General features: G+C 33.8%; 1 protein-coding gene across 3 annotated transcripts in view; it reads left to right on the forward strand.

Annotated features, from left to right (window-relative positions):
• Nucleotides 1–9,453, forward strand: part of LOC108741179 — a 37,117-nt gene that overhangs the window by 12,516 nt on the left and 15,148 nt on the right. The gene's annotated exons all lie outside the window — the stretch shown is intronic.

Below are 9,453 nucleotides of genomic sequence, written 5' to 3' on the forward strand. Positions count from 1 at the left end.
CTTCTAATTTTTCGTCTCCTATCTTTACATTTGCTCTTTCCCTACTTTTTCTTCCCTTGCATACCAGTATTTTTGTTTTACTTTTATTTAGTTTCATACAGTACCAATAAAATAAATTGATTAATTTTTGTGTTAGATATATAGGTTTTACAAAAATTACAGATTTATGATTTTATTTCGTATTCTATTCAAGATTGTTGACTTAACTTAGTAATTCGTTTGATATCTGAGATTACAAAGATTGCTTGTAATAATTTTACTAATAATTCTACAAAGGGGTCTCTTTTCCATTTCGAAAACTGTAAAATAAACATTCGTCTTGTTGTTAGTTACACACTGAAACGATTTTAAAACAATTGACTTTTTAGAATAAATAAAAGCACGGGTAATTTATTTTGTAGCATTCGTCTAGTACTTATTCAGTGTACAGTGTTGACACTTTTTCCATTTTATATTCGTTTCCGGATGTTTTCACTCCCATCAAGGAAACAGTTTTCTTTTCAAACATTCCTCCACCACGTTCCGGTTTTCACACCAACTGTTGTTTTTATGACTCCAAATGGTTGATAAACGTGCCGGAAAACAGATTCCCTGTACTAGGCGAATCTAACCAAACATTTTTTAGAACACTTTGGTGGAAATATATGAAAAGTGTCAGAATCTGGCTCCATCGCAGAACGTTCTCGATTCTTCCGGTCCACTTCACTCTAGAACATTCTTCTTGCGAACAATTCGAGAATATTCTAATAGAGAACCACCCAGAAACATTAAATAATATTTTAATAAGTCCTGCGGGCAACCTAAGTGGACAGTATCTTGAAGATTACAGGAGATTCCGAACAGTTCTGCTCTAGTTGATTCTAGTACATTCCAGCTAATAACAATCTTAGGAACAGACAGATTTGAGAATATTCTGGCCTTACTGTACAAACAATGAAGAACATTGCACTACATTCTTATTTATTCTGAACTTAGGGCTCGGTCGCGAAAGACTTTACGTCCTTGTTACATTTCTAAATTACTGATTTTATGCATTCCTTTGACTTATTTTGACCTCTGTATCATTCTTTAAACCAAAAACCAACTATTAAAGACAAAGTTTAATAACAAAAGTTTAATTTGATCGTCAACCCTTTGTAAAACATTTTTTATTTAATCTTACATTTTCTTTTCTGCATTTTTAACAACAAAAATGAAACAGAGATGACATTGTCTCCTGTAAAATTTGTTACAATAGCAGTAACTTCTTCTTTTGTATGGCCTCTTGAATTAAATAATTTTTACACTTGAAACAATCTGCCAGATTGCAGGCTGTTATATCACTGAATTAATTGTATATAAGCAGTTTTAAACTTAATAATTATTTGTTCCTGACGGGTAAATGTAGTTAATTATTATTCGGTGCTATATAATTAGCACCGAATCATAATCTACCGTTTTGCGTTTTTTTAATTGAATATTATACGTAATATAATTAAAACCTTTGAATCAGATACGTACGTGTGCAGTGAGCACGTTTATTCTACAAGGTTGTACCACTTAATGTCATTGCCGTTTTTACTGTTACTTACATTATTTTTTAATTTATTCGGAGCTCTCTCACGTTGATTGAGTAGAACAATGAAAGTTTTGTTTATCGATTATTATCATTATTTTTTTTACAAGAGAACCTTCAACAAATACCGGTAATGTCAACTAAAAATTATAAATACCGTTCAAATAAAAGTGGAATTTTCATGTCGATGGTACCGAAATTAATAAACATCATTACTTAAGGATGTTAGATTACTATTTCCTATGAGTACTTTTTGCTCTGCCGTATGATCTATGCGTCTGCCGGCTTTAGGGAGCTTCAAACGTGTCGGCGGTATCGATCGCTTGCGGCTTTCGTTTTCTTTTAAATAGTAACCGAATTACATAAAATTTAGCCCAATTGCTGTTCGTATTAACGATTCCGTATTCCATATAACATCTCGTATATGATATTTAAAATTGACTGTACAATAGATAAATATTAACTGATTTTGAGTATCTAATAAAATGCCAACTCGGAAATTTAATGAATTTACGCGTTGCTGTACGTATTAATGTGCATATTCAAAGCGGCAAATATTTGATGGGGGTAACTATTGTAGTAAGTTATTGCGTTTGAACGCGGCCATTTGATTTGCCTTTTAAATTCGAGTCTCGCTTACGAGCCAGGTTGAAATTTGTAATTTACAAAGTAGCAATTAACTTCGCTTTTGCAATTTGGAAGCTATGTTAACGCGTCAGCTGCTTTTCAGTGCGCAATATAGACATGTTTATGTTGCGATGTAATTAATCAATCAGTAAATTTATCTTTTCAACGTTACGTTCGACGTTTGGGCAAATTTAAGGAAATTTGTTCTTTTCAAGTGTAAATTGAATACCTCGACAATTGAGCGTTACAGTTAATGGGATTGTTAAAATAAGAAACAACATTCCAATTAACACTATTTTAGGTTTCACGAAGGTATAAATGTTTAAATATTTTTTTCTTTATAGAAACTTGGGTATTCATCATCATAAGGTCGTCAGTCCTAAGACCTAACAATCTTTTTCGATTTTCTAAATTAACCGTTCGCGAGCATAGAATTGACTTCTTTTTATTGAAGGCGACATGACCCTGAGCTATCCTTTACTTTATATTAGTACTACTCCTTCCTTCCTGACTTATCTGACTTCCTAGACACCTAAAATTCAGCCACTTCTAATTTTTCGTCTCCTATCTTTATATTCGCTCTTTTCCTACTTTTTCTTCCCTTTCATACCAGTATTTTTGTTTTACTTTTATTTAGTTTCATACAGTACCAATAAAATAAATTGATTAATTTTTGTGTTAGATATATAGGTTTTACAAAAATTACAGATTTATGATTTTATTTCGTATTCTATTCAAGATTGTTGACTTAACTTAGTAATTCGTTTGATATCTGAGATTACAAAGATTGCTTGTAATAATTTTACTAATTTTATCGACTTAGTGAATAAAAAGCTGTACTCATTTTACTTCTGCTTGAATTGATTAATAAGTGCGTGCTTTTTCGAAACAATTTTCTACATGAAAAATGTGCCTCATTACAAATGTAACATTGATGGCTACGGATCACGTTCTACCAATTTTTAACCTGTTGTGGTTCTTCAGCCAGACTGTCTTTATAACAGATCAATTTTTAAAGCAATCTTTCACCGTCTCCTAAACAAAGTACTGCTAGTTTATCTTTATAAAATGCCACAATATATTATGCTGTTCGAATCTATTGGTAACTGCTTTGGTTTTTTGTTTTACGTTTTTACTGGCTAAGAATTAATGCAAAAGGTGTTTTCTCGCTTTCTCAGTGATTTGTTTCGTATTATTCATTTTTCGTAAGAATGAATGACCACTTTGGTTTATTGCCTAATATAACACTTAATTTGCGACCGGCTTTTGTAATTGCGGTTTAGGTAACACGGACTTTTACTCTATCACCACGTCTTAGTATGTATAAGTATTTATTAACATATTTTTAGGGTTTCACACCTCGAAAGAAAATGAAACCATCATGGCTATTTGCAACTATACGGCCTCCGTCTGCTGTCTGTCAGCCTACTTTTGTCAAAAACTGTTTTACTTATTAAAGAATCTAAAAATTTGGTGTTGTAGGTATTAATTATTAAACATAATAATCTTGGAGAGTTCGGTTATTATATCTTATTTTTTCCGGATCATACAATTTGTAGTACTTACATATATATGCTTAAAAAAAGGAAAAAATCATAAAGCCAACGGTATATTTTTAGAATGTTATATGGTGTATAAGTTTAGGGATAAAGCAACTATTTTTGAATTAGTTTATAAGAGTAGAAAATACGTGAATTTAAATACATATTTCAAAGTAAATAGTTTTAAATTACCTATTAAGGACATGATATCCGAAATTGTCAGAGGTACATAGAGTACATATACCTTCAAGGTTAGAAATCAAGAAGAATTAGAAAGGGTAAGAGAACAGAGGACTATGGAAATCAAATAGTTAAGGATATGGGTTGTTCTAGTTTTAGGGAAATGCGAAGATTAGCTCAAGATAGGAAAGAGTGAAGGTGTGGGTCCAACCAGTCTTAGGACTGACGACCTTATGATGACGATCCTGAAATGCTTGTCATTGATAGAGAAGAAGAGTTAGGGTAAAGTTAAGTAATGGTATGTCACGGCACTTAATAAAGAAGCCTCGATTCAAAATTGTCAAAAAAATATTTCAAAGGGAAATTCATAAACTTCCAATGAACGGTTTGGCTGAATCACCTTGTATATAATATAAATCCTTAGGAAGATTAGCACGGTATCTAGACTTGCATGGTCTAAATTTTCTAATGAACGCCCTGTATATAATATAAATGCTTAGGAAGATTAACACGGTATTTAGACCTACATGGTCCAAATTTTCTTAATGGATTTTATAGTACCTTTTCCTAATTTTTTAAATTACTTACCTCATTAACGGTATTGTACCAACCTAAAACAACCGCAACATATCCGTTTTTTCTTTTGGTCGTCATTAAAATGTTGAGATTCTCCGCATATTTATTCTGTTAATTTTGTAGAAACCTACGCGAGCCGAGCATCTCATTAGAGAACAATGAGTTGAAATGGTTACTTCTTTATTCTCACCGATTGTTATACCTTATAACAAAATATAGATACGTGTATGTTCATGTAAATGTTAAGTAGCATTGTGTGTCCAACAAGTGAACAAACGGACATACCATTAGCGCGTGAACAATGATTTTATTATTATTAAAATCCTAAGTGTTTCATTGTTTATTTTTATTTTTCGGGAAAAAAACAATACCGAAGACTTCTTCTTTCATTGTTCGTGCTCTCCGTGCAGCTATGAACACTTAATGACTGTGCAAGAACAGCAATTACTCCATAGAAACGTCAATATCAGTAGCGACGCGCCAGTTTAGTCCTTCAGTTAAATATTAATCTTTTATACAATACTATTAATTATTGCTGTAATTTTGTGGAGCTATCTCTTCTCATGTTACAAAATTATGGAACAATCTGACATTCTAAAATGTATAATTAATAGATGGAGCTGTATGCTAGGCATCCTTGCGATTTCCAGGATATGTTGTGGTTTAATCGGAAAATTTGATAAAAATCTGCAATCTCTTGACATGTTGAGTGTGTTTGAATGTTAACAATCGCTCGTTGTGGGGTCATAAAAGAATAAATTACGTAGAAAAACAATAGCTTACTTATGTTTCGTCAAATGGGCGGAGCCAGAAAAACATGGCGCCGTTGAGGGAAAACTTCACGTTGTCCCTGTAGCACATGTACAATTGAGGATTTTTTAGAACAGTTGTTTGCGCCATCGGAAAGTAGCGGAAAAAATTCAAGATTTATCAAGCAGAAAACTGTGTCGATTCTGTCATCAAAAAAAAATTTTCATTTATTTAACGCGTTTTATGATTTTAATAAACAATTTTACTATCCACGTGAACTATTCCCATTGTGCCGCATTCCAGTCTTAAATTTTGCAGCCAGGTGGTGTATGCCAATTTGAAAGATCCTAGTAATAATAATATCACAATAATGATAGTGTTTATGGCAATATCGCGACCAAACAGCGAACGAACGCGGCGTGCGAATTGCTTTTGTTTTGTTCTGTTGCATGACCTAGTTCTGTAACGTTTGCTTCGGATCGCTTGTAGTCGCTCGTGAGTTCGATCTTAACGCGTTTTAGTGAAAAAAAAGTGAAGCTGTTAAAGGTCATAAAGCGCACTCAGCGGCGGTGTGCCAACAACCGCGAGCCTTTTAGAAATGGCTCGCGGATATGGAGCGGTAACATACTGTGGTTCGTGGATGTTAACTAAAGACAGGTACAGCAATATTCATGGAAAATGACCAGGAAAAGGGATAACCCGTTAAGGACCTTTTTTGTGATTACCCACAGGGGTTTGCGGATTTTTCCCTTTGCTTATACTAAATAGGAGGTCTGTTCAAAAAGTATCGGTACGTTACGTATATTCGATTTTCGATTTTTTGTGGCTTTATGTTGGTACTCATGTCTCTCACTTATACCGACAAGCTTGGCCATCTCGAATGTTCAATTAATTTTTGACAGCTGTTTTGCTTGCACGTGTTTTGGCTCGTCTTCGATTTTTGCCTGTTTCAAAAACTGAGTCAAAGAATCTGTATGAAATTTCATATCAAAAACAAAATTAAGTGTGCGGACGCATTCCGAGTGTTGACTGTGACATATGGTGAAGCTACCTTGGAGTGAAGCAACGTATATCGATGGTAAAAAATGTTCTCAGAGGGCCGAGAAGTTGTGAACGACGAAGAGCGTGCCGGACGCCCGAGCACGTCAAAAATTGACGAAGTGAAGAAAATAGTATTGGCCAATTGTCGAATAACCGTTAGAGAAGTTGCTGAGAACCTACACATGTCGATTGGTTCCTGTCTTTTCTATTTTTACCAATGATTTGGGCATGAGACGGGTCGTCGCGAAATTCGTACCAAAATTGCCCAATTTCGACCAAAAATAGCATCGCAGCAATTACTAATGCTAAGGAGCTATTGGACTCTGTCCGCGACGACCCAAATTTACTCCAGAGAATCATAACTGATGACGAATCATGGGTTTATGGTTATGACGTGGAAACCAAAGCTCAATCATCCCAGTGGAAGCTGACGCACGGGCCAAGACCGAGAAAAGCGCTCCAAGTTAAGTCGAATGTGAAGGTTTTGCTTACAGTTTCCTTCGATTGCAAAAGGGACCTGGTGCATCGTGAGTTCTTGCCACAGGGTATAACAGTCATTAAGGAATATTACCTGCATATTATGCGCAATTTGACCGAAGCAATCCGCCAGGAATTCCCGGATTTGTGGAAGAACAAAAATTGTCTTTTGCACCATGATGTGCGCAGCCACCTTATTCCCCGGATCAGGCACCTTGTGACTTTATCTTGTTCCCGAAAATGAAGAGGCCCATGAAAAGACGACGCTACGATACGATTGAGGAGATAAAGACAGTATCGAAGGAGGAGGTGGACAAAATCATAAAAAATGATTTTTTGAACTACTTCGAGGATTGGGAAAAACGTTAACATATGTGTATAATATCTGATGGGGATTACTTTGAAGGGGATAAAATAGATATTCAGGAGTACATAAATAATTTTTGAAGAAACTACCCACTCGTTAGGTTAAAAGGAAGTCAGATATCTGAAGGACAATAATGAATATTCATTAACAAAAGTTTGATGAGATAAAACTGATCAAGTGCGAGTTGTAATCACATGTTCAGAGTCTTTTGTAATAATTAATGTTCTAATCGCTATAGTCACATAAATTCTGTACTAAACTGTGCTTTAAATTCAAGGTACTTAGATTTAACGTTGCTGCAGCAAAATGGTCACTATAACCAAGGTCGTAATAAATGAAATCCACTGTACATACTGTAATGTAATAATTGGTCTCGTAGTTACAACTCTTTGAAAGTGTAATCGGTAGCTTTCAATTAGAATTAAGCATGTCTGCGCCTGATTTATTAATAAACTGGTAAATTAAAATTTTAACGGTACCTTTCTGCATAGCAATACAACGCTTAAATTATTATGTATTGTAGATAATGAATTCCTATGCTTATGCATATCGGATTAGAAAACATGTTAATTCCATGCAGGAATTTACGTAAAATAAGTAGGAGTTGAGAGTTGCATTAACTTTTTATTAAAATACTACAAAAAGTGTCGTATACAGGGTGAGGTTTTGGCGTTTTAATTCGAAAATATCTTTTAAGCAGTTTAATGAAGTCGGGTGAAATTTAAGAAAAATCACGCATCTTTTTTAACCGAAAAGTGAAATTTTCATACGCTTTGACCACTATTAATAATTGAGCGATGGAGATACACAAAAACCTCCATACACTAGAACATTATTCTGTCTATACGATCATATTAAGTTTTTGGACACGTATGTTCGAAAATTAAATGTCTTTCAATACGCTAAAATTAGTGTCTTGTGAGTATCTATAAATGTTTTTCGTGGGCAAATTTTGTTTGGGACATACTGTAGATTGCTTTGTTGAATTCTGTTTTACTGAGTATTGGTGTGTACGTTGTGAAACAAGATGTTGCCCGTTATAGCGAAGTAATTGTTCTTTAGAAGACGAAAACTCGAAGTGGGGTAATACCTCGTCTTAAGGAAAGATCATTAGCTACGTGATGTAATGGGTAAAGTTTGCTAATACTTTCCACTATACCACTTAGAGCGAAGAAAGAGCATTACCAAAACGATAGATGGATTATCTTTTCTTCTCGTCGTTAGTCATTATTCTTCATTCGCGTTATCAAAACTGGATCGATGCCTAGCTACAGTTTTGAATAACAAATGTTTATTGATAGGTACATTTTCCAATGATGATTATTGTGACTATAATTTTCAATAAAAGTTTTATGAAAAAATGTTTTGGTTTATATACCTACATATTTTTAATTGTTTCAAATTATGAAGTGAAGTCAAGGAAAAATGCTGGAGAAAGCAAGCGGAAAACGGGTAAAGCCGCTGGGGAAATCAGATTTAGATAAGAAGTGAGCAGTAGATAATCCCTTTATAATAAGGAGTTATTACAAGTAGTACTAAGGCGTTCGGACTATTGTCGAAATGGCCGCTGACGACTTCTACTCATTTTATCTAGGTATTAGTGCTTAGTACATTTGGTAGATGGCAATATTAATATAGAAATTTAATAAAAAAGTAATTTGAAAATGAACTGTGAAAGTAAAATCATGTCTAATACAATAAGAAATAAAAGACTATCCATTTAATCATACCATGTGTATTAACTTGACGATTTTTACTTAAAAAGAGTAAAGTTTTAAAACAATTTTTGAAACGTTACTTTCGTTTCCTTCATTTGATTATGGAATTTAAACAAGTAAAGCCTTCTAGCATTAATTATTTAAATAGATTTGAGTACTTATTCTATTAATATATTTTATAAAGTTGTCGGTTACAAAATGCAAAATGGGTAAAATTGAAGTGAGTCACGTAGAATTTCAACCCTGCTGTAGTTAGTTAGTTAGTATGCAAATAGAAATCCGTACTGACATATTTGCACTAGTTTACTTAAACTACATGTATGCTTTAATCCAGTGCATATTCTTGGTGAACATGACTGCAAGAACAATTTGGTACTGTAGCAAACCACATAACCAAGTTGAGTATTTTTATTATCAACTCATGTTGAACAATTGATAAACTAATATCGAGCAAAATCTAATTGTGTCTATAAATATTGGGTTGTTCGGAAAGTCATTTCGTTTTTTCCCGACAGAGGATTTAATTGTATTCTTTTGCACCCAACTTCACATTTAAGCCGTATAATTTTTATATGCTTTGAGAGCTCATATAGCAAGGCTTGTGTGTGAAAAATTCCAATT

The sequence above is a fragment of the Agrilus planipennis genome, unplaced genomic scaffold, assembly GCF_000699045.2.
Source record: "Agrilus planipennis isolate EAB-ADULT unplaced genomic scaffold, Apla_2.0 scaffold256, whole genome shotgun sequence".
Taxonomy (NCBI): domain Eukaryota; kingdom Metazoa; phylum Arthropoda; class Insecta; order Coleoptera; family Buprestidae; genus Agrilus; species Agrilus planipennis.